Source organism: Mustela nivalis (genome assembly GCF_964662115.1).
Source record: "Mustela nivalis genome assembly, chromosome: 1".
Taxonomy (NCBI): domain Eukaryota; kingdom Metazoa; phylum Chordata; class Mammalia; order Carnivora; family Mustelidae; genus Mustela; species Mustela nivalis.
The window spans coordinates 172,476,799-172,504,412 of NC_139020.1; the positions used below are offsets into that span (position 1 = coordinate 172,476,799).

At 36.0% G+C, this 27,614-nt stretch overlaps 1 protein-coding gene across 11 annotated transcripts in view; it reads right to left on the bottom strand.

Moving 5' to 3' along the window:
* CNTN4 (contactin 4) overlaps positions 1 to 27,614 on the bottom strand; it is a 930,864-nt gene that overhangs the window by 706,328 nt on the left and 196,922 nt on the right. For 2 of the 11 annotated variants that reach the window (XM_082711570.1, XM_082711574.1), the window contains one exon: positions 17,915 to 17,976. The exons of the other annotated variants lie outside the window; for them this stretch is intronic. The gene's annotated coding sequence lies outside the window, so the exon portion shown is untranslated. The remainder of the gene's footprint in view (positions 1 to 17,914; positions 17,977 to 27,614) is intronic. 11 annotated transcript variants of the gene reach the window in all.

The following is a 27,614-nucleotide window of genomic DNA, read 5'->3' on the forward strand; positions in this document are numbered from 1 at the left end:
TGAGGAAACTCTATACTGTTTTCCATAGTGGCTGCACCAATTAACATTCCCACTAACAGGGCACAAAGGTTTCTTGTTCTCACACCCTCACCAAAATTTCTCATTTCCTTTAACATTTGTTATTTATTGTTATTTATTGTCTTTTTTGATAATAACCATTCTGACTGGTATAAAGTAATATTGGGGATTTGCTGTTTGCCAAAATGGGGGTAGGGGATTAAGTGAAATAAGTTAAAGGGATTAAAAGGTATAAACTTCCAATTATAAAGTATATAAATCATGGGGATGAAAAGTACACCTTAGTGAATATAGTCAATAATATTGAAATAACTTTTTGTGGGGGCACCTGGGTGGCTCAGTGGGTTAAAGCCCCTGCCTTTGGCTCAGGTCACGATCTCAGGGTCCTGGGATGGAGCCCCGCATTCGGGCTCTTTGCTCAGCAGGGAGCCTGCTTCCTCCTTTCTCTCTCTGGCTGCCTCTCTGCCTTCTTGTGATCTCTGTCTGTCAAATGAATAAATAAAGTCTTAAAAAAAAAATGAAAGAACTTTTTGTGATAACAGAATTTATGGTGATCATTTTGTAATGTATACAATTATGAAATCATTATGTTATACACCTGAAACTAATATATTACACATAAACTGTATTTCAATTAAAAAAAATCAGAGTATTATTTTTGAAATAATCCTCTTTACACAATCATAACATTTCAGGATTGTAAAGAATTTCATTGTGCTGTTACATTCAACAGGTTTCTAAAATGACAATAATCACAGTGTGCTTACCACCCACCCCATACATAAATGCGTATCTTTTCTTGTAGGACTATATGTATCTGTCTTGTCTTATTCTTCAATTTAAAGTTGTAGAGCTTTGTACAATCTAGTCTAAAACAATTATTCCTTAAATATGTGCTGAGTGAATGAAAAGATCCAAATTAAAAACTAAGCAAGGGACATGTAACTTAAAAATTAATTCTGTATCTGGGATGCTTGGGTGGCTTAGTCAGTTAAGTGTCTGCCTTTGGCTCAGGTCATTGGAAGTCCCACATCAGCCTCCTTTGCTCAGTGGGAAGCCTACTTCTCCCTCTGCTTCTCCCTGCTGTTCCCCTTGTTTGTGCTTTCTTTCTCTCTGACAAATAAATAAAATCTTTGAAAAAAAAATAATTCCATTTCTACCATATGTTTTCTTGACTGCTCTTAAAAGGAAACTTCTAAAGATGCTTACAAAGGTATGGAGAAGTTCTTGATTTTATAATTAGGAATTACTTTCCACTGGGTGGGGGTGGGGGGAATGTTGAACAGCCATATTCTTACCAGGGGGAAAGTGATTTAGTTAAAACTTTTCATCTTAAATGCAGCCAGCCAGCACACTCAAGAGATAAATAAGGTAGGTAGATACACAATACCATTCTTTATAAAGGGGTAAAGATACATGCATTATTCTTGGCTACTTTTGCCATGCTTTATGCAGGGAAAGAAACTGTGCATCCATTAGAGGCAAGAGAGTAACAGCCTCCTCTGAACAAGAACATGAGGAAAGGCTTTCATTTTATTCACTCTCTTTAAGTTCTGTTTCCTTATGCATAAAAAGAGCCTAATAATTATGTATCTACCTTACATTGTTTTTGTGAGGGCAGAATGAGATAATCCATGCAAAGAACAGTGCCCAGTTTATAATATGCACAAAATATTTAATTATCTTTTAAAATAACTGAACATTTATTAAATTTTCCAATGTTAAATCTATACAATTTATCTGCTATTATAACACCTTGAAATTATGGTTCATATTTAGTTGTGGCTTTTATTATAAACTCTAAAAAGTCACATGTAGGAGTAGAAAGAAAATTAATGTATGAATAAATGGATGAATCTCCCTCTGTTCAGAATGATTGGGTCTATGAGTTTTGAACATATCAGCTGGTGTCAACAGAAGTGCATTGGCTTTATTATAATACAAGAAATCAGAAATCCACTAATGACTGCAGAGCTTCTTGGTTAAATGCAAATAGAAAGAGATAGCAGCTGGCAAATCCTGGGTCAAAAAGGATTTTTACCCTGGAGAACAGAAGTCCTGATCTAGACCCTGCCAAATACCTCAGAAGTAAAGTGTGTTAAATACTTATTCAGAACAAAACAATCTTTTCCAAGTGACAGTTAAGAGTATGAAAATTGTCCTAATTAAAAGGCTAAAACAAAAACAAAAACAACCAGATGAGGCATTCCTAATTTTTTCAGTTCTCACAGACATTGGAAGCAAGATAAGAAGAGAAGACAGTGGTCTCATCACTTCAGCAAACTTTTTCCCTTTCATTAGGGTCAGACGTGTGTCTACCTAATAATACACATGTACAAGATCACTGTCAGCTACAAGTGTCCTATAATTATAATCATCCTTCATATCATGCCTTTAAATAATCAGTAGATAACAAATGGACTCTAAACTCAGATCTGAAGCTAACCTTTGCCATCTACCTTCTACTAGAACTCAAGCTAGTTATTTAATCTCTTACAGTCTCAGTTTCCCAACCTAAAAATCAGGATACAGTATTGCAAGGTTCTAGTAAATAAAAAATAAGAATGCATGACAACTATCTCGTCTTTAAAAGGTATTCAATAAATGAAACCAGAATTATTGCTTTCTTTGAACATGAGAGGAAGGCATGAAGTAAGAGGGGAAAAATTCATTTACTGTCTATATTCTAGAGGCATATTTAAGGGGATTCCTTACATCCATCCTAATTTACTTAAATTATCAATGACATTTTCCATCACTGAATTGGTGAGTACTTCTTTTTCAGGGGTGTTTACTTCTTTCACAGATTTTAAAACCCAACCTGAATTTTCTGTGGGAGGTAAAGGTCACAGAGTTATTAAATTATCCATGTTTATTTCCTAACTTTCCTTTAGCTTCACTTGATATTAATTTAGTATTAACATCCAGGTTATTAAACTAATACTAAGCTAGAGATTACATTTAAATACATTTTTCAGTGGGACGTGGGATGCATTTATCGTGCTGTCTAGCTACAAGCAAACAAATGGTCATTTGATTCTTTTATCATTATCCCAATGAATAATATCAACCACAGAGATCACTAATGGGTTTCCCCCACACACTCAAAGTAAACAACAATACAACATGATACATAACAAGCTTTAGAGTTATTAAGAGATAATCATATCCTTGGGACTTTCACTGGGCATAATAAGTGGCACTGCTAGAATATGATTATCTCTCGATAACAAGGGTCCCTGCAGCTTTCACAAAGTGAGAAAAAAAAGTCATTACTGTAGGGAAAATGTGTATTTATTTTACTGAAACATAAAGCTGACAATTTAAGCTAATGAATAGTGGCTCTCCCTGAGATGACAGTATTACACAGTGTAGGAGGTTTCATATCAAGGTTACACAGGCACCATCACCTTGAGGATTCTGGCTTGAAGAGCCATATTCTGGAAGACTAATTTCTGGGGTCTTGACTACAAAGTAAACAGGACTGGAAGATGCTTAAGAGCCTAGAGATCTATGCATCTATTTAAGACAGAGAGAGGACTGAAAATAGCAATGGGAATGGCTTATGCTGCTTATCAGTTGTAAGGTTAGAAACGTGATATTCTGAGCTTCACAAGTTGTCCTGATGTAACATAATTAGGGCAGCTCACTTGAGGGGCTATAGACAGATGGTCCAGTCGACATGAGGTCCCAAGACGAAAACCAGTGACATCAAAATAGGAAATGGTGGTACCTAGATTTAGAAATAGAAGAGCAGAAGAAAGAAAGGGCCATGCATCTTTCACACCACTCTAGGAAATGAAACAAGTTTATTCATGAGAAAAGAGCTTTACTTAAGAGTTTAATCATCAAGGGGTGCCTGGGTGGCTCAGTCCATTAAGAGTTTAACTGTTGATTTCGACTCAGGTCATGATTTCAGGGTTGTGAGATTGAGGCCCATATTGGGCTCTACTCTACTCACCTAAAATTACTCAGAATGGTGGTAATTTCTGATCTAACTCACAAGAAATAGACAACAGCTACTCCTCAAGTCTCTGTTTATTAATCAATAAAATGGGTAAATTAAAACCTTCCTCAGAATTACTGAGAAAATTAAATATTGAGTTTAAAAGCACCATATAAGGACACCTGGGTGGCTCAGTGGGTTGAGCGTCCGCTTTTGGCTCAGGTCATGATCTCAGGGTCCTGGGATGGAGTCCCACTTTGGGCTCCTTACTCAGTGGAAAGCCTGCTGCTCCCCTTGCTTGTGCTCTCTCTCTCTGACAAATAAATAAATGAAATCTTTAAAAAAGAAAAAAAAAAAAAGGAATGATCATGTTTAAAAAAATAAAAAAAAATAAAAGCACCATGTAATGATAAAATGCTCTATATTTATCTATATTTGTCTCTATATTACTGATATTTGGAGAGATTACTTTCATTAACCTTAAAATGAGATAAGAATGCATCATTTCTCAAAGGGTCTGCAAGTGTTACAACTTAATTTTATGTAAGAGATAATACTAGTAGAAAATACATAATAGTTATTTTGTTGTAATATTGCTTGGTAATGCAAACTTGGTATTGTGGCTCATAAGACATTATCCTAAAAAAAAAAAAAAACCAAAAAAACTGAAGTCTTAAAATATGTGTAAAGGTATTTTAGATTACAAAACAACTAGAGATTCCATTCTCAAAATCAGTGATTGTCAACTGGAGGCAATTTTTTGGCAAAGTCTGGAAACATTTTTGGTTGTACAGATTAGGGATAGAGGTGTGAGGCTGGTTTGCCACTGACATCTAGTGAATAGATGACAGGGATACTTGCTAAATATAGGGTCTATTTTGCACTTTATTTGCACTTAACTCATAATTTGAATGATCTCCATCAGTAGGTGTTCATCCATACAATTCAGGTCTGTGAAAAACTACTTCATCTGCCTCTACATCCTAGGGATAGAAATAGAAGATAATTCACTTCAAATTATTGAGCCCATACACAAATGTGGGATTCTTAGCCCCTTAAATTTCCATTAAGGAAAATTATCAGGTTTGGCTAAATTCAATTCTGTCTTTCCCATTGGGAAAACATAGGGGAAATATCAAAGTGTTGGCAATGTGCAGAGCCAGAAAATGAAATTTTCCAGGGTTCACCATTATCACAAAAACTTGGAACAGCTATAATGACAACCTGTCACTCTGCATTTCTAAGACATATATTATGCCAGTGCTTGACATTCCACAACAGCCCAATATGTCACATTATGTGACATGATATAAAAATATATTGGACACTTAGAATTTGATATTTCCTATAAGTGCATGCTCTTTATCTGAGTTTCACCAATTCAGGGAAAGGAAATACCTACATTTCTGCAGAGCAAATGGAAGACAAATGAAATGATGTATAAATCACAGTAAGTAACTGTAGAATGACAGAATCCAAATATTTTCACATGGGTAATTTCATATACTCTAACAAGAAATACAGCAAAGAGTAGTGATTGAGAGTACAGAATCTGGCTTTCAAAACTCAAACCTCCATATCCTACTTCAGTAACCTTCAGCAAATTACTCACTTCCCTCCCCACCTTACTTTCTTCATGTACTAAATGAAAGTACTAATCCTATTTTCTTCTTTGGGCTATTGTGAGAATTATATACATTAACGTTGACCAAATGCTCAATACACAGTTAAGGGTATTAAATGTACTTTTTAATAAAAAGAGACACCTCTAGTTTTATATTTTTAAATAACTTTTCACAGATATCACTGGTTCCTTTTCTTGAGCCTATTGTTCTGCACTGTCCTGTTCTCATAAGCTGCAATGGACTTCATTCCCGGAGACCACTGTGTAACTGTTCAATTTGTTGAGCGGGAATTAAATACACAGTGCGTACCTGTATGCAATAAAGGACATAATGGAGTGCAGGGTAACGGAAACAATGTCTGAAGGTCTAATGGGCTTTCAGTCTGGTTCCTCAAAGGCAGAAAATATGTTCATGGCCATAAATGACATCTACAAACAGATATCCCTTGTTTCTTGAAAGTTCATATCATGCTAATTCACTATTGGGAAAGACCTACATTAGCAGAGTACATGAATCTGAAGAGGATTTTCATTTTTATTAAAAAAAAAAAAGACAGCAAAAAGCACAAACAGTGTTCAGTGTTCATTTTGTATTATGTAGTTATAAAGGCAGTGCACACACTGAACACACCACCAAGCTCGTCCCCAGGAACTAAACTCTGCATCAAGCCATGGCAGTTTTGACACAGAACTATGTCTAAAAGCATTTGTGATTTACTTTGATTTATTTTGGGCAATTTTTAAAAAGTTTGATTTGTCAGAGAGAGAGAGAGAGAGCACACACAAGAAGGGGGGGCAGGCGGCAGAAGAAGAGGGAGACGCGGGCTCCCTATGGAGCAGGAAGCCCGACACAGGGCTCGATCCAAGGACCCCAAGATCATGACCTGAGCCAAAGGTAGACACAGGAATCCCTATTTTGGTCATCTTAAAAAGATGTGTCCCAAGCTATTGGAAAAGTCTGAGAGAGGTTATTTTTGGGGACTGAGAAGGTTCAAAAATTTTCTATATAAACTAATGGTAATTGTTTTTTGCCTTATGCCATTAGGGCTATGAAAGCTTTCACAGAAACACTCTACTTTCAGAAAGCAGGGGAAACTCATAATGGAAACTGTGGTAAGGGCTCTGAAGTGCAATTTCAATTCAAAAAATAGGGATCAGAGGGTCACAGTTTTCAGAAATGTGGTCCTAGAACTTCTGGTGGTACATATTATTATTTTTATTTTCTGAACATTTAAAATCTATGTGTACTTATGTTTGTATAAATATATATTTTTGCATTTATTTTCCACTTATATCACATTTTCTTCTATTTCTATTATTGATATAATTGTACATATGAATGTTCTTCATATGTACAATTACTTAAAAATTCATTAGATTTATAAAAAATGGTAAATAGAAAATATGTACCAATGTTAAGAAATATGATCATAGTATATAAATGTCCAGAATTGGTAGAGACCTGATATATAAAAAGCGAAATTCTGTATGAATAGTTAGCTCTAAGAGTCCAGAATTTGGGGGGAGGGCAGTTTATAAACATCATTCTTACTTTTTAACTAGAAACATCTATTTATTCTGGTTCTCTGGAGGAGGATTACTAGTTCCCACCACCATAGTTGAGAACATGCAGCCTTTCCCAGATCCACTGCTATATCACGCCTTTCTTTAAAGAGAGAAGTCCTCATTACATAGTGACACATTTTGCAAGGGAAACACAACACAATCTAAAATACAAAGCTTGACTTGATTTTCTTCCCCAAAGAGGAAGAGACCAGCTGATGTAAAAAAGTCAAGTGCCTCCTGAACAAATGGCCACTGAACCTGAGAACAAATCTGAAAGGTCAGTATGTGTTTACAATATCATTGAATATTTTTCTATTACCATGAAGAATGAAATAGCAACGAAACAGCATAAAGGAGATGAAAGAAATAATATTTTACAACTTACGGAATTGAACTACACACACAATAATTTCCAGGATTGATTTCCTGTCTACTTTTGAAGCAAATAGCCATCAATTTGGAAATCCATGCACAAGTATGTGAAGAATGTAAACATTTCCTACTCAGCAGGAAATTTCTTTAGATTTCTTGAAAGAAATTTAATGCTGCACACACACACACACACACACACACACACACACACACACACACACTTATACTGAGAATTGCATAATTCATATCAACTTGAAATTTCCCTAGTTCACTATAAATCAGTTATGGCTTAACTGAACTCCAGGGTAGGCACTGCGACATTTGAAACACTTCAAAAAATCATATTGGTGTCCTACACCTTCACAGGTAGAAAACTGTTCTGTATATAGTCCAAATCCAAGAAAGTCTGGTGAATTGGTAAGAAATGGCCACTGAGTTAGAGAAATGTCAGTTCAAACCTAACTACCACATTTATTCCTTTCTGACCAGAAGCAAAGCATTTTCTCTTAGCTTCAAACTCTACATTTATAAAATGGAGACCAGGATACCTTTATTGCCCAGAGCCAAGCACTTAGTACTAGTACTTAGTACTTAGTACTAGTTTCAAAACCGGTGGCAGCCACTTCTATTCTTGCTTCAACTGAAACCTCACTGCTTCATTCTCTCCACATAATGGAATAAGTCACCTGGTGAAAGAGTTGTCAGACTAAAGTTATAGAAATTACTGCTCAATTTCTCCTCATAGTGGGTATACGCAAAAGTATATTTCCTTAACGATTTGCTTAATTCCCTAAAATAAATATTTCTTAATTCCCTAAAATAAATATTTCTTTTCACCCTGAGCCATTATAATTTTCACACACACACACACACACACACACACACATACGCACACACAAAATTAGCTCAAACACCATAGGAAATGTTCCACATTTCTTTCTTTTCTTCTTTTTTTTTTTTCCACATTTCTTGATAGTACACTTCTGTTAGGAAAAAAATAACACTTCTAACTATGCATTTTTAGTTCTAAAGTATACAAATGTATTGTTATGTTATTAAATTATACATATAACTAAATATAAGCAATTATTTAAGATGATATAAAATACCTAAGTTCTCATCTGTCCCCCAATCTTAAATAGATATACTTGGCTATGTCTCAACATTTATCTCACCATCAGTAAGTCACTTTTTGTAAAGAAACACCTAAATACAGGAAAAACTGAAAACTTCCAATTTTGGTCTTTTTAGAGTAATGAGTATTTCTTTTTAACCTTGTAAACTACTGTAAAACTTAAAAAAAATGAAGAAACTGATTTCAGGCATTGGACAACAGACAGCACAAAGCTGTGATCACTTAGAGAAAGGACACACATGAGATGAGGTCCTAGTTTATCCCAACTTGATTTCTGTGGGCACTTTCCAGACCACAGGAAATGGAAGTGAAGCCCAAACTGAGAGCAATGGTTTCACTGGGTAAAACAAAGATTAGAGTTCAGGGCTATCTGCAGTTTGGACTTTACAGGGTAAGATAATAAAAAGGAGGGTGCTGTCCAAAGAATGATCTGTACACCTCTGCATAGAGATCCACTTGAGTCATTGGCTGAACACTAAATATTAGGGCCCAGAGGAGTTTCTCAAGGCCTGGCAGAGAATGGCCACTAATGGAATTGAGAACGGATTCTATGGCTCTCCCAGGGCTGAAGATGTTGGAATTCCAAAGGCTATAGTGGAAAATACTTTGTGAACACTCCACGTATTCAATGGAGGCCATAAAAAGGTACATCCTTAAATTTCTGAGACAGAATGGGGGTCTACTGATATGTACCATTTTAAAATTTAAAAATGAAACTTTTAAAAATACTTATTCATTTAAAATGATAATAAATCCAATAAACATTAAGATAAATAGCACACCTTATGGGGGAAAAGTGCATTATCTGAAACAAAAAATAGAGATAAGAGTACACATTTTACACATTTGCAAATTGTTTAAAGGTTTGGCTCAGGGGCTCCTGGGTGGCTCAGTTGGTTAAGCATCTGCCTTAGGCTCAGGTCATGATCCCAGAGTCCTGAGAATCGAGCCCTCCATAGGGTTTCCTGCTCAGTGGGGAGTCTGCTTCTCATTCTCTCTCTAACTCTGTGCTCTCTCTCCCTCTCAAATAAATAAATAAAATCTTAAAAAAAAAAAAGTTTGACTCAATAGAAGGTAATTTGATCCATCTATTTGTCTCTATGTTTAGTCTTACATGATATCACATGTCATATAGCCTCTGGAAAAGTCCACTGAACACTTGTAAGAAACTGAGACAAAGACAAATTTCAGTATTCTGAAAAAAAGCTTCAAAATGTTGATCACCTGAAAATCTTAGTCACCTCCTCAGGGTTCCCTGAACCAGACTCTAAGAATACTAACAGGATAGCTTGGAAATAGAAAGGATACCTCTGAGAGATTAAAAGAGTTGGAAAATATATGTGAGCACAATTTGGGCAAAGATTTTTATAAAGAAAGCTCAGCACAGGGGTGCCTGGGTGGCTCAGTGGGTTAAAGCCTCTGCCTTCAGCCCAGGTCATGATCCCGGGGTCTTGGGATAGAGTCCCGCCTCAGGCTCTCTGCTCAGCGGGGAACCTGCTTCCTCCTGTCTCTCTGCCTGCCTCTCTGCCTGCTTGTGATCTCTGTCAAATAAATAAATAAAATCTTAAAAAAAAAAAAAAAGAAAAGAAAAAAAAGAAAGAAAGCTCAGCACAATTTTCTTTTCAAAGGATATCTGATTTGTAAGAGAATCATTCCTTGTGATTCTGTTTTCAGACCTGCAGAATTGGTGGAGGAGGGAAGAGTAGAGAGGGATTCAATGATCTAGGCTGGTCAAACCCACTGTAAAAGTGCCTGAATCAAGAGAATACCTAGCTGCAAGCAGACCCAAATGCGTATTTCCTGAGTTTTAATCTGCGGACTCAGGAAAGGTGGATCCTCTACTTTTGGGGGTATCCTCAAAGTTCACAGGAGCCACCTATCTCTGTCTCACCAAAATATCAAGAAAAGTCAAGGTTAAAGAGAAACAGCTCAATGAGAGTACAGTTGAAACCTCTGGACACAACACTGCCTAAGGTAAATCTCTGGATTTGTCAAATATACAGTTAAAAGTGACAAAAAAGAGTCTTGATAGTACCAGAAAAAAAAAACAAAAAAACAAAAAAACACATTCCTGCTCCATATAAAGAAACCCATACCTTAAGTTACCTTCTTAGGCTTTTGACTAACCAGAAAGCAGCATAATTTTCATTAAGTTCATGCCTCACAGAACACAAACAGGTTGTTCAGTGTAAAATAGGAGTTTCTCTCTGCCTTAAAAGAAGCAATGCTGGGTGGCTCGGTCAGTGGAGCATGTGGATCTTGATATCAGGGTTGTGAATTTGAGCTTCATGTTAGGCATAGAGCTTACTTAAGAAAAATAAAATCTTAAAAAAAAAAAAAAAAGGAAGCAATGTCACGGGAAAAATACTGCAGCCACATTGTCTATTTTCTCCATCATTCCTCTCCTCTCACCCCACATTCTACTCTGAAAACCTAAGCTATCTGAGCCAGACCAAAGCCATGACCCTGGAATTTCATACCATACTCTAGATAATGCTTCTCAGCTGGGAGTGTTTATGCCACTCCCATACCAGAGGGTACTTCGCTATACCTGGAGACATTATTTTACTCACAGTGTGTGTGTTACTGGTATCTAGAGACCAGAGATGTGGCTAAATGTCCTACACTGAACAGAATAGGTTCCATAACAAAGGATTATCCACTCCAAAATGTCCATAACACTGAGACTAAAAAGTACATCGCAAGAAAATAAACTTGGTTTAGGAATTATTTTCCACCATTATCACCCTCTGCCCATCAGCATAAACACAAAGCCACCTGCAGGAAGCAGCACAGTGCCAACACTGGCTGCCTAACTTGCTTACAACAAGCCCAACACCATTGCGCTGTGGCAGGACTGCCCTTCTCAGTCAAGCATGCTTTAGTCCCAGTGCAGTGGGCCCATTCCCCCAGAAAACCAGCACAAACCTCTACCTACCACACCACTTCTTCAACCAGAGAGTGATGCAGGGCCTCTGTTCTAATAGAGTTGGTATCCGGTCTCATTTCACAAGCAGACCAGAGCACATATATTTAAAATTTGCCACATTCACACCAGGACCAAACACTGCCCAGAGCAGGAAAGCCTCTGCAAATGGCCTAAAGGAAAGAGACTCCAAAACACAACAGCAGAGTGCACGCAGCACACACCAGGGACACTCCCTGAAGCACATATAGGCCATAGGCACTGTATGACCTCTTCTTCATAAGGTCATTACTTTCAGAAACAGGAGACATAAGAAACAGAAGAATACAAAGACAACGTGCTAAGACAGAAGAATTTATTCCAAATGAAAGAATTTATCTCAAATAAATTTATCCAAATGAAAGAACAAGACAAGGCCACAGCCGAGATCTAAGCAAAACAGATAAAAATAGCATGACTGATGGAGAATATAATGCAATAAACCTGAGGATACTCACTAGGCTTGAGAAAAAAATTTTTTAAATCAATGAGACTCTTACCACAGAATTAAAGAGTTAAAATAGAATCAGTCAAAGATGAAGAGTGCAATAACTAACATTGGAAACAGCTTCATGTAATGAAGAATTAGTATAAGTAGTAGAATGAATTAGTGACCTAGAAGACAAAATGATGGAAAACACTGAAGCTTAACAAAAGAGATAAAGAATTATGCAATGCAACACAAGTATAGACTTAGGGAACTCAGTGATTCCATCAAGCATAATAACATTTGTATTACAGGAATCCCAGAAGAAGAGAAAAGGGGCCAGAAAATTTACTGGAAGAAATGACAGCTGAAAAGTTCCCTTATCTGGGGAAGAAAATAGACATCTAGATTCAGGAGGCAAAAAGAACTCCTATAAAAATCAACAAAAGCAGGCAAACACCAAGACATATTGTAACTAAGTTTGCAAAATATAGCAATAAAGAAAAAATCTTAAAAGCGGGGAGACAAAAGAAGTCTGTAACTTACAAGGGAACACACATAAGGCTAGCTGGAAATTTTGCAACAGAAAATTGGCAAGCCAGAATGGAGTGGCATGATATATTCAATGTGCTGATTGGGAAAAATCTGTAGCCAAGAATACTCTATCCAGAAAAATTATCATTTAGAATAGAAGGAGAGATAAAGAGTTTCCCAGACAAAAACTAAAGGAGTTCATGACCACTAAACCAGCCCTGCAAGAAATATTAAAGGGGACTCTTTGAGTGCAAAGGAGAGACCAAAAGTGACAAGGATAAGAAAGAATTAGAGAAAATCTCCAAAAAACAATGAAAAACAAATAATGAAATGACAATAAATTCATATTTATCAATAATTATTTTGAATATAAATGGGATAAATGGTCCAATCAAAAGATGTATGGTATTAGAATGGGTAACAAAACTAGACACATCTATATTTGACTTTAAAGAGACTCAGGTTAGACAACAGCCAATTGAAAGTGAGGAGGTAGAGGACCATTTATCACACAAATGGATGTCAAAAGAAAGTTGGAGTAGCAATACTTATATCAGAAAAACTATACCTTAAAATAAAAACCATAAAAAGAGACAAAGAAGAGCACTATATTATCATAAAGAGGCCAATTCAGTAAGAAGATCTAATAATAGAAAATATTTCTGCACCAAATATGGGAGTATACAAACATAGACGACAATTAAAAACAAAAATATAATTAAGCTAAAGGATAATAACAGAATAATGGTAGGGAACTTTAACACACAACTCCAATCAATGGACAGATCATCTAAACATAAAATCAATAAACATAAAAACAATGGCTTTGAATATCACACTGAACCAGATGGACTTAAAAGATATATTAAGAACCTTTCATCCTAAAACTAAATACACATTCTTTTCAAATGCACAAGGAACACTCTTCAGCATATATCACATATTAGTTCACAAAACATATCTCAACAAATACAAAAAGTTTGAAATCACACCATATACTCTTTCTGACCACAGTGCTATGAAAACAGAGGTCAACAGCAAGAAAAAAAAATTTTTTTAAAGACCACAAACACAGGGCGGTTAAACAACATGTTACTATTTTATATGTTGAATGGGTCAACCAGGAAATCAAGGAAGAAATAAAAATATACTTGGAAACAAATACTAATGAAAACACAATGGTCCAAAACCTTTGGGATGCAGCAAAAAGTGGTCATAAGAGGGAAGTATGTAACGCACCTGGGTGGCTGTTAAATGTCTGCCTTCAGCTCAGGACATGATACCTGGGGTCCTGCACTGGGGAGTCTGCTTCTCCCTCTCCTTCCAGCCCTTTCTCAGCTCATGCTCTTTCTCTCTTTCTCTCTCTCTCTCTCTCAAAACAAATAAAATCTTTAAAGGGGAGGGGGACGCCTGGGTGGCTCAGCTGGTTAAGCATCTGCCTTCAACTCGGATCATGATCTTGCGGTCCTGGGATTGAGTCCTGCATTGGGCTCCCTGCTCTGCAGAGAATCTGTTTCTCTCTCTGCCACTCCCCCAACTTGTTTTCTCAATCTCTCTCTTTCTTTCCTTCTCTCTCAAATAAATAAAATCTTAGAGAGAGAGAGAGAGAGAAAGAGAGAGAAGGAAGTATATAGCAATTCAGGCCTACCTAAGGAAGCAGGAAAAATCTCAAATCTTAACCTTACACCTAAAGAAGCTAGAAAAAGAACAACAAAAGAAACCTAAAGCCAGAAAAAGAGGGGAAATAAATAATAGAGATTAGAGCAAGAATAAGTAATATAAAAACTAGAAAAACAATAGAATAGATCAATGAAACCAGGAGATAGTTCTTTGAAAAGAATCAATAAAATTGATAAACCTATAGCCAGACTCATCAAACAAAACAAAACAAAACACAACAAAACAAAAACAAAAACAACCCACCCATAACCTAAAAAAATAAAATCAAAACTGAGAAAGGACAAATAACAACCAATACACAAAAATACACAATTATAGGAGAATGTTATAAAAAACTATATGCCAATAAATTGGATAACCTAAAGCAATGTAAGATAAGTTTCTAGAAACATACAAACTACCAAAACTGAAACAGGAATAGAAAACTTGAACAGACTTATAACCAACAAAAACAAAGGTCTTAGGCCAGATGGCCTCACAGGATAATCCTATCAGACATTTAAAGAAGAATACCTCTTACCTCTTCTTCTCAAACAATTCAAAAAGTAGAAAATGATGGAAAACTTCCAAATTACCCTGTTGTCCTAGCAACAGCAGTAAGACAACAAAGAAATAAAAGGCATCCAAATTGGCAAGGAAGAAGTAAAATCTCATTATTTGATGACCCTCTATAGGAAACCGAGAAGACGCCACCAAAAAAAAAAAAAAAAAAAAAAAAAAGTGCCAGAACTGATACATGTACAGCAAAGTCTCAGGATACAAAATCAATGTACAGAGAATCTGTTGCATTTCTAGGGAGCAATAATGAAGCACCAGAAAGAGAAATTAAGGAATCAATCACATTTATAATTCCACCAAATCAGTAAGATACCTAGGAATAAACTTAAGCAAAGAGGTGAAAGATTTGTACTCTGAAAAGTACTAAACCCCGATGAAAGAAACTGAAGATAACTCAAAGAGATGGAAAGAGATCCATTCTCATGGACTGGAAGAACAAATATTGTTAAAATGTATATATCACCTAAAGCAATCTGCACATTTAATGCAATCTCTCTGAAAATACCACCAGCACTTTTCAGAGCCAGAATAAACTTGAAATTTGTATGGAACCAAAGAGGACCCTGAATAGCTAAAGCAGTCGGGGTGAGTGGGGGGGAGAGGGTGGGAAGCAAAGCTAAAGGCATCACAGTTACAGACTTCAAGTTATATTACAAACTGTAGTGATCAGAACAGTATAGTACTGACTCAAAAATAGACACATAGACCAATGGAACAGGAAAGAAAGCCTAGAAATAAACCCACAATTATATGGTCAATTAATCCCCCCCAAAGCAGCAAAGAATATCCACTGGGAAAAGACATTGTCTTCAATAAATGGTGGGAGATAGCTGAGTAATTACATGCAAAAGAAGAAACCGGATCTTTTTAACAACAAACACAAAAATAAATTCAAACTGGATTAAAGATCTAAAGGTGAGGCCTGAAACCATAAAAATCCTAGAGAAGAACATGGCAGCAATCCCTTCAAAATAGGCCATACTCACCTCTTTCTAGATATGTCTCCTGAAGCAAGGGAAACAAAAGCAAAAATAAAAAACTGGTACTACATAAAAATAGAAAGCTTCTACACAACAAAGGAAACAATCAGCAAAACTAAAAGGCAGCCTACAGAATGGGAAAAAATATTTGCTAATGACAAATCCAATAAAGGTTTAGTACCCCAAATATAGAAAGAAATGGTACAACTCATACCTAAAAATGAAATAACTCAATTAAAAATAGGCAGAAGACATGAATGAAGATTTTTTCAAAGAAGATATACAGATGGCCAATAGAAACATGAAAAAATACTTAACATCAATGATCATCAGAGAAACACAAATTGAAACTACAGTGAGATATCATCTCACACCTGTCAGGATGGCTAAAATTAACAATAGAAGAAACAACGGGTATTAGCGAGGATATGGAGAAAGAGGAGCCTTCTTAGGGCACTGGAGGGAAGGCACACTGGTGCAGTCAGTCTGGAAAACAGTATGAAGGTCCTTCAACAAGTTAAAAAATAGAACTATCCTATGATACAACAATTCCACTACTAGGAATTTACTCAAAAAATACAAAAGTACTGGGACGCCAGAGTGGCTGTCGGTTAAGCATCTGCCTTAAGCTCAGGTCATGATCCCATTGTCCCGGGATCAAGTCCTACATCTGGCTCCTTGATTAGCAGGGAGCCTGCCTCTCCCTCTGCCTGCTGCTTCTCTTGCTTGTGCTCTCTCTCTCTCTCTCTCTGACAAAATACAAAAATAATAAGTCAAAGAGTTACATACATCGTGATATTTACAGCAGCAGCATCTAGAATAACCAAATTATGGAAACAGGCCAAGGGTTCAGTGAGTGTCTAGTGACTGATGAATGGATAAAGAAGAGGTGATACATATACAGACACACACACAATGGAATATTTCTCAGCCATAAAAAAGAATGAAATCTAGCCATTTGCAAGGACATGGATGGAGCTAGAGAGTATTATGCTAAGCAAAGTAAGTCAGTTAGAGAAAGACAAATACCATGTGATTTTACTCATATGTAGAATTTGAGGAACAAAACATATGAGCAAAAGGGAAAAACACACACAGAGAGAGAGAGAGAGAGAGAGAAACCAAGAAACAGACTCTTAACTACAAAGAACAAACTGATCATTACCAGAGGGGAGAGCAGTGGGGGGATAGGTTAAACAGTTGATAAGGATCAAATAATACACTTGTGATTAGCACCAGGTGTTTTATGGAAGTGCTGAATCACTGTATTATACACCTGAAACTAGTATTACACTGTATGTTAACTAACTGGAATTGAAATAAAAACTTAAAAATAATCATTTTCCATTTTCATAGGGTAGCATTCTCTGGATTGCCAATGCACTACTTAGGTTTCCGAAAACACTCAGGCAATATTATAAGCCCAACACAAAACTTTACTATTTCCCAAAGCTGCTTATATTAATATTGTATTATTCACACTTGAAAGTAATTTAATTTGAGTCAAAGCACTAAAGTAGCCCACATGAGAGTATACAGAAATACATGAGCATGTACTTGCTTGCTTATTCAAATCAGAATTGTAATGCCATAGCTGCTTTGACCACAGTGTACCAGAGGAAAGAAAAGGGGGTAAAAAGAACAAAGAAAGGAAAAGAAAGAGGGAAGGAAAGAGGGAAGGAAGGAAGGAGGGGAAAAGAGGGAGGGAGGAGGAAGAAAATCAAACAATCAAAGAACCTTAATTTAATGGGTAGACTATTTGTTTAGCTCCAAAACATGTTCATTTGGTTTGAGGCACACCCCGACTGCAAAAAGAGTAAGTAATGATTTCAACCTAGGAGCTCTGAGAGAAGAAAAAGAGACATCTAAATGTCTCTGTGCACAGAATAAAAAGAACTTGAAGCAGAATGCAAAATGGCACTTCATGGAATTGACCTGAGCTTTCATTGACCAGGTTCTATGAATCTCCATGAAGCCATGGCATGCACGTAAAAACATTCACCCATATTCAAGCTTTCATTCACTTCCCCTTTCCTGTCTGACTTTCTCTCCCCTTGCCATTTACAGTCTGCGCTCCAGAGACAACCTAATGGGGCTTGATTTTGTTACCTTGGCCAGCATTCCTATAGGAGACTTCATCCTGTAATCCTCATCTTTCCAGTGGTGCATGTCTATGAAATTAAAATGGAAGAGATTGATTCCTCAGGTATGTGCCTGCTGTTATTGACAGTCATTCCAGATCAGTCCCTTTGAGGCAAACAGCTCTTGCACGAAAAATACCTTTGCTTATCATAAGCTGAGGCTCTGTGCCACTGAGATGGCAATTTTGGACCCATATGGCAGCAGCCTGAGATGAGCTAGAGTGCTCAGGAGAGTGAACTTAAGCAATCCTATGGTCTTCCATTAATCTGAAATCCATTAATCTGAAAGTTCCAATTTTTCTCCGTTTTAAAGCTCTCATCCCATTACAATACTTCATAATATGCAACTAGTTACTCATTAAAAGAAAGATGTTGCTGGCAGCATATTGCAGACAATTAGAGTTTTAGTATTTCAAATTCTAAATTTTAGTTCCATTTAAAAATTTTATAGTATATTTTCATTGTGGTAAAATATATTTAAAGTAAAATTTAACATTTCAACTATTTTTAAATGTACAATTCAGCAGCTTATGTACACAATTTTGTGCAAACATCACCACCATTCAACTCCAGAACTTTTTTTTATCATTCCCAACACAAATGCTACACTCATTAAAAAATAACTCTCCACTCCCTGGTAACCTCTATTCTGTTTTGTGTTGTTATGAATTTGATTATTCTAAGTACCTCTTAAAAGCAGAATTTTATATTAGTGCTTGTCCTTATGTGTACAGCTTAATTCACTAGATTTTTAAGGTTCACCCATGTTTCAGCACATATCAGAATTTCACTCCTTTTTAAGGCTTAATAATATGTCATTATATGTTTACATTGTATTTCATTTATTCATCTATTGGTGAGCGCATAGGTTGTTTGCACTGTTTGGCTATTGTGAGTAATGCTGCTATGAATACTAGTATACAAGTATTGGAGTCCCTGCTTTCAATTTACAACTTGAGTCATTTTTTGCTCATTTAAAAACACTGCCTGAAAGCCATAACTTGTTATAAAATAAAGTAATACAATAGACATTTTCCATGTGATTTTATGTGACTTTGTGGCATAGGTAGAGAAAATTGTTACAAATATGAACACAGCTACTTAGGGCACTCAAGTTACGTATTGAAGCATACAAAACAAATCAGGACAAGAGTTGGTAATACTCTTTCTTTCCTCCCAAAATACATTGTCCCTACTACAGATCATGAACATGGATTTTATATAAACCACTATGACTCTATTTCTAAGTAGCTTCCTGTCTTGAAGTTAAAATCAAGGTCAAATCATGTCACTATGTATCATAAGACCCATCTCCAAATCATGTCACTATGTATCATAAGACCCGTCTCTCTATTACAACACAAACAGTCAGGTGATAAACTAGAATAAGGCTTAAATAATTCTGAAGTTAATGTGACCAGGAACATCCTTCTTATCCAAGTCAATGCATTACTTCACTGGTTTCACAAATGGAAAACTGAGATATTACATTGCATAGAACCAATGCTAGAGAAACTACCTCTGACAAGGCTAAGTAAAGAAAAAGAGACTATTTAATGTTGATGTGAACAAAAGGTAACAAAATAGTGGTACTGCGAACACAGGTTGTTAAAAATTATTATTGCATGCCAAAAAGTAAAATTCTGTAAACCTTATTTTAATAGAGCTCTTCTCATTTAAACAATTGCAGAACTCCACACTTTTTAGAGGTTTATGGAGTCTCAGTCACACTAGGAAGATTATTAAACTCTCGTGGCAGTTCTGTGAAAACATGTTATTATTTCCATGTAAAGCTAAAGAAACTAAGAGTTTTAAATAACTCTCATGGGGGTACACTGCACATAAATGGTGGAGAAGAACTTTGAACTCCTATCTATATGACTCCTGAATTGAAGCTTTTTATGGCTATGCTATCTAGAATTGTTCCAAGCCACACTTCACAACTGGGACAATGCTTCAAACAAATACGTGTTTATGAGGGAGTTAAGAATTAATGTGCCTTGCGAATTAAAATGGGTCCCCTTAGAGCTATAAAGTGGAGCCTGCTCAGTCAGCTTTTGACAGTGCCCAAACTACCTGGTATTTCTCCATCCTGAGAATTTAGCAACCTAACATGGCTCCACATGGATTCACCTACCATTTCATTTAGACCTCTCCCCTGAGATTCTAATGTTGGCTCTTTTGGCCAAAATAACATATATTAGGAATGAAGCCATATCTAGAGTGTTATAGGAAAGTTTCACTATTACCACTGTAATTATTCTTAATTACAACTGCTGTTTCCTTTAGGACAAGTAAACTTAGCATTTATGTTATTCGCTTACAGAAAAAGAGTGATAATAATCCATAAAGAAATTATCAACCAAATGTAGACTCGTATGTTTCTTTTTACTCTGCACTGTCATTAATAATTTTAGAAGTCAGCAGTGTGGTTCTGAGTTCACATTGATATTTGCTTCAGGATAATTTATGACAGACCAAAGTGGCATAAGCAACTAGAACACTAGTCATTATTAACATGGTAAATTAAAATGGAATACTGACTGATGTTGTGTAAAATTAATGTGCCATTAACCTTAACTGTGCCAATAAAGTTACATTATGAAAGTCAACTACAAGAACAGTTATTCACCTGGGATACACAGCAAATGTACATTAAATCTATGTTAATATGGAAGGTACATGTGAAAAGGAAAAAGTAAATGAAATCAACTATTAAAACACAGGTTGAAATCCAAGTCACAAATTTGGGCACATAAGGTTTATTAGCTTAGCATTCTCTATGCAATTACACTGATTTTGTTTAAACAATCTGTATTATTTTATCTAGCAGTTTTGATTAAAGTTTCTTTTTATATACACCATTATCACATCTTACAAACTTTGTCAGAGAGCAGAGTTTAGAGCTTGAAAAATAACAAGAAATAATTAAGTTCTACCTTCACATTCTATACATGAGGAAACAAAGATCTAGGCATGCTGAGTACAGACTGAGGCTCTGTGCTCTTACTCCCAAACAGTATTTCCTGTAACCTGCTGGATTTTTCATTCCAGCTCATTTCTTGTTGCCAAGGAATCTTCTTGATTCCTTGAGTCTGACAGATTGTAGAAGACCGACATGTTAAATAAGTAAATAAGTAAAACACAGGTAATCATACTTAATATATGGATTTATTGTTAAAGATGAGCAAACTGCTCTTGAGATCTTACCTGAAATTGTAAAATGTTTTAAAATTATTTTATTATTAATATAAATGAAGGGCTTGAAAAAGCTGAACTTCAAGACATCACTTTTGCAAACTTTCTCTTAAGAAGGCTCTTCTTGGGGTGCCTGGGTGGCTCAGTGGGTTAAGGCCTCTGCCTTCAGCTCTGGTCATGATCTCAGGGTCCTGGGATCGAGCCCCACATCAGGCTCTCTGCTCAGCGGGGAGCCTGCTTCACCCTCTCTCGGTCTCTGCCTGCCTCTCTGCCTACTTGTGATCTCTGTCAAATAAATTAAAAAATTTTAAAAAAAATCTTAAAAAGAAAAAAAGAAGGCTCTTCTCTCTGAAGAAGCCAAAAACTATATAAGCTTTCAGTGAAGAGAAATGTATTTTCTAGGCACACCTCATCCAACTTATTAGCTTTCATTCTTCCTGATACCTGAATATCTAAAATAATATTTCTCTTATATGATATGTGTTAATATTAAGTTATATTTAATATAATTACGTAATTTATACATATTATACATAATATTTGGACAAAGCTTAAAACACAGTATACATTTAATAAATACTGAGAAATATTAATTTACTTTCTTCTTCCTTTTTCAAGCTCCTCTCTTTAATAGGTATAATGAAATTAAAAATTTTAAAAAGTACTAACAGGCAGTGACATATTTGGATTGACAAAATAATTTTATTACAGTAGAAATTACTTGATAAGCCTCTCCATAACATAAGCAAACAATATAAAGATACAAAAGAAAATCTGTTCCTTGAGATGATACAACATACCCCTAAGCATTCTCAATTAAAATAGAATACCTATGGTCAGGGTACCTGGGTTGCTCCAGTTAAGCCTTTGCCTTCAGCTCAGGTTATGATCCCAGGGTCCTGGGAAGGAGCCCAGTATGAGGCTCCCTGCTCAGCAAGGAGTCTGCTGCTCTCTCTGCCTAACCCCTTTCAGCTTGCGCTCTCTCACGCTCATGCACGCTCTTGCACTCTCACACTCTCTCTCAAATAAATAAAATCCTTTAAAAATAAAAATAAATAAATAAAATAGAATACCTATGGCTCTCACACAGTAGGAAACAAATGTGAAAAATCTGGATTGATTTTAGAAATGTTTCAATGGGGAAGAAAATAGTCATCCCATCTAAGGGAGAAGAATTCTGATGTGTTAAATGACACTTGCTGTATCCTGGCATTTTTGACAATTCTTGATGGAGGCAGGGTTGAGCTTTTCCAGTGTAAGCCATCTTTCTGATTAAAATACTTCCAATACCATGTATTTCCAGCACATTCTATAGCCTTCCCTTTATAAGTATATAGTGAAGGATCTATTCACATGTTGACACATCAATATCCTCAAGCACTCACTTTAAACATATCAGGTCACTTCATTTAAGACTCATATTTAAAAAAAATTTACTTAAACCTAAAAAAATAAAAAATGAGGAAAATGAAGTCAAAAGACTAAGTTTTCTCCAATGAGTCTGAGAAAACATACCGAAGACATCTATCCTTGGGGCGCCTGGGTGGCTCAAAGGATTAAAGCCTCTGCGTTTGGCTCAGGTCATGGTCTCAGGGTCCTGGGATGGAGCCCCACATCAGGCTCTCTGCTCAGCAGGGAGCCTGATTCCTCCTCTCTCTCTCTGCCTGCCTCTCTGCCTACTTGTGATCTCTGTCAAATAAATAATAAAATCTTAAAAAAAAAAAAAAAAGACATCTATCCTGTTGATTCAAAAGTAAGGTAACACTTTGAAACAATGTTCATCTTCTCAGAGAAAAAGTTATTCCAGCTTTCTGGGCCACAAGTTCTTGGTGTTAGCACATCCGTCCTTTTAAAGAAATTACTAGCATGCTGTGTTTGGTTTACTGTCTCTTATCTTGCATTTTATAAACTGTATCAAAGCACGGAGTATAACAGCTCCAATTTCTTTCACAGCAGTTACACCATAAGAGAAAAACTGACAGATTAAGTAGAAGAAAGCCTCTAAAGTTACTGGAAACTCTGACTTTCCATTAGAACAGAATAGTCGACAAAAGAATACTCGTAAAGAAATAGCTTGGTGATCCACCACACCATTAATGGGTGGGTACAATAATGTGCTTGAAGACTCGTATGTGAGAGGGAGAGGTACAATCCCGGGAATGACAGATAACGTCTACAACTGTGCTCAGAAACTCTTCTATGTGAGAATAAAGATCTAGAGTTCAAATGTTGCTATTAATTTTTCTGGATATTTTAGTTATTATTTTGATGAATCTCTGGTTGCCAGTTCTTCTAAAAAATAAACATATCTGGTCTTTACATAAATTAATGAGGTTAGGCTAAACAAAACTCCAACCACTTCACAAACCAGTACCACTGTTAAAAGAGTTTAGAAATACATTTTGTCTTCTTTATGATAATCTGTTAGGTTTAGATTCAGTGGGCAGTGCTACTCCTCATGTTTATACAGAAACTTACAGTGTGCTTGAGAAATATTTGCCATGTGGTCCATACAACCACACCAGGAAACAGGTAGACATGATATTACAACACCTTTTTTAGAGATGAATGGCCTACAGTTCTCATAGTTTGAATATGGTGCCTAACGGCAGATGTAATTAGGAAGGTGATAGTGTGCCAATATGTGGGATGAAAAGAAGGCCTGCAAGAGAGGGAAATATACTGAAAATCAGAGGAAGATATGCACTGGATCAAACTCAATTTGGATGCTGTCTTTTTTCTATCAGTTACTTATTTTAAAACTTTGCATCAATATGTGTTTAAAGGATAATCATGGATAAATTAAACCTTTTAAGAGGCAACTTCTGGGCACTTGGGTGGCTCAGCTGGTTAAGCAACTGCCTTTGGCTCAGGTCATGATTCCAGGGTTCTGGGATGGAGCCCCACATCGGGCTTCCCCTGCTCAGTGGGGAGCCTGCTTCTCCCTTCCCTCTCCCTGCCACTCTCCCTTGTGCTCTGTCAAATAAATAAATGAAATCTTGTAAAAATAAAAGAGGCTTAACTCACTGAGCCACCCAGGCCCCAGGCACCACCCATTTCAAATGAAAGAAATCTTACAAAAAAAAAAAAAAAAAAGGTAACTTCTACGTACATATTATTAGGAAGACGTGACATGATACGTAGTGTTTTATGCCATATTTACAAATGAAGTGGTTAAACATGACCTCCCCATAGACCATACTTTATGTCCCTGCTTTGTAGTATTCCCTGAGGAAAAGTGCTCTCAGGATATTATCAATCCAGTTTTAATGTGTTTATTAGAAAAATTTAAACTAGCCTCTGCCTTCGCTCAGGTCATGATCCCAGGGTCCGGGGATCAAGCCCCACATCGGGCTTTCTGCTCATCAGAAAGCTCTCTCTCTGCCTGCCTCTCTGCCTACTTGTGATCTCTGTCTGTCAAATAAATAAATAAAATCTTAAAAAAAAAAAAAGAAAGAAAGAAAAATTTAAACTATTGCTAACCCTCATTTTAGAATTTTTCTTCCTGCAGTTAGTCTAATTTGAAATCTAATGATTTTTGTTGTTGTTGTTGTTGTTTTTAAGATTTTATTTATTTATTTTTGTGAGAGAGAGAGAGTGCACACTTACAAGCTGGGGGGATGGGGTGGGGCAGAGAGCAAAGCAGACTTCCTCCTGACCAGAAAGTCCAATGGAGCACTTGACACTGGGACCCTGGGATCATAACCTGAGCCTGAGGCAGATGCTTAACTGACTGAGCCACCAAGATGCCCTGAAATTCCACAGTTTATGTAAGACAGGTATGGAGGAGGAGAGGCCCCAAGTACATGCTGAAAAGAGATGACCTTTTTGAATTCAAATTTGAATAGATAAAACCAGAGAGGGAGATAAACCTTAAGAGACTCTTAACTACAGGGGACACACTGAGGATTGCTGGAGGGGAAGTGGGTGGAGGGATGGGGTAACTGGGTGTGGACATTAAGGAGAGCACGTGATATGATAAGCACTAGGTATTACATGCAACTGATGAATCACTGAACTACTCCTCTGAAACTAATAATGCACTATATGTTAATTAACTGAATTTAAATTAAAAAATTAAAACTCAAAAAAACAAAACCAAATTTGTTAAATAAATGAATACATAGAGCACACACAGAATGGAACATTTTAAATATTAGTGTTTAATATCTGTGTACTAATAATTGAAAAAGATATTCTGTTATTTTCACTTATTAAAACTGACTGGTTTCACCATTAATATTATGAAATTATGATGTAAAAAGGAAACTCTATGTCCTCTTAAAGATAATCCAGGGTGACTCAGTCAGTAGAGCATTTGACTCTTGATTTTGGTGCTGTGAGTTTGAATCCCATGTGGGGTGGAAAGATCACTTAAAAATAAAATATTTTTTAAAAAGATAATCCACATATTCTAAATGATTTTATTAACAGAACTCATAGTTTCTAGGTGTGTATTCTGAGAGTCACATAAGCTAAATGACTTAGCAACACTCATCACTGGTAATTCCAGAACTTAAATCCAAGTTTTTTAGATTCATAAGACTTTTTTTTTTTTTTTTTTTTTTAAGACCCAAAGGAGAACTACTAACTAATTAAAAATAGACCACTTCAGGGTATCCCAATAAATCCTCTAGTTCAATATTTTAGTAATATTCTCACTGTGTCCTCATATGAGAGATAGGTATTAGTGTTCCCTATGGAAATTTTTTATGGCACTAGTCCCATCTAAGAGGGTTCTACCCTCAAATCCTAATCAACATTCAAATGCCCCACCTCCAAATACATCACCTTGGGGTTTCCTTTCAACATATACGTCAGGGGAACATAAACACTCACATAGTAGCATTGTGCATGCCCCTCCCCTAATCAATACTATTAGAGACTTGAGAATTACCGCCGCCATTACCACCAGCACTTAATATTTATTCAGTGAACCAGACTGCACCAGGTGCTTTCAGATTATACTGTTTCAAAAACACATTTGTCAGCTTTCCCTCTATTTCTGGGCTCTGAAAAAAAAATTTTTATAAAACAAAATTACACATTATTAATTGAAACTGGTGTATTGTTAAGATGGCAACCCAGTGTCATCCTAATGGGGATAAATATGACAAATTTTACATTTTCCCCTGGGTTATTTTATTTTTCCTTGAGATAGTTTAATTTGTATTTCTCAAAAAAAAAATCCATTTCTGTAACATTTTAAATCTGTTCTGTATTGATAAATTCCCCTTATAATTACTAACTCAATGAGTATGTTTTATTTTTTTCTGCATGAATTTTTACAGGTCTTGTTTTTATTTTATTTTTTTCAAGTATTTTATTTATTGAACAGAGAGAGAAAGCATATGCCAGTGCACAAGCAGTGGGGAGGGGTAGAGTGAGAGGGAGAATGAGACTCCCCACTGAGAAGGAAGCCAGATCCAGGGCTGGATACCAGGAATCTGGGATTATGACCTGAGCTGAAGGCAGACACTTCATCTATTGAGCCACCCAAGTGCTCCTAGGTCTTGTTTTTAAATAACAGCTTATATGTATCTAATTTACTTTCTGGTTTTGCACTGCTAAATTATTTTTTTCATTATTTTCATTATTGCTATAACTTTAATTTATCATATTTTCTAACTTTTCAGGTTGAACATTAGTTCACTTTATTTATGTTATGTGATAAAATTCTATTTAAAGCTATATATTTGCCTGAAAGTACAATTTTGGTCCTACCTCACAAGCTTTGACATATACTGCTTTTATTTTTTTTATGTTCTTGTTAGTATGTGACTCTAATTCTGTAATCTTATTTCTTCTTATATTAATGACTATAATCTCTCTCAAACACTCATAGAAAGAAACACATACACAAACACAACCAAGACTACAGAAGAACCTAAAATATCTGGCTTAGGTCAACTTATCTGAAATGCAGTTTTCTGTAACATTTGGGAAAAAAAGTAATTGTTTTTCAAAAACTATGTTCTGTGTACTCACAATATAATTTGTATCACAAATCATAAATATTCTAGCACACACTATTTTGGTTATTTAAAAGGACTGAATCATTTGGGTGACCAGTTTTTACATGGAAAAGTGTGATTACTACTTTGACTAATTTAAAGATTACTCAGAATGGATTTTCTCCTGGGCTACACTGGGATGCATAATTTCTGGCAGATCTTTGTAACAAACTAGCCCGTGATTAAGAGCCTTCTATCAGCCAGAACAGCTAGGTTATGGTCCAAGATTAACAACAAAATCATGCCTTAAGACCATTTATTTTTCATTCATGCTCTATGTCCAGTGTAGGATGGCAGTTTTTAACTACACTATTGGATAAAAAAAGATTTACCAATAAACATTTCCAAAATTTCCACAACATGGAAAGGAAAAATGGAGATGTAGTCACTGTTTTTAAACCTTTCGTCCAGTTGTGATTCATTTCACTTTTACTCATAATCCACTGGCCATAGCAA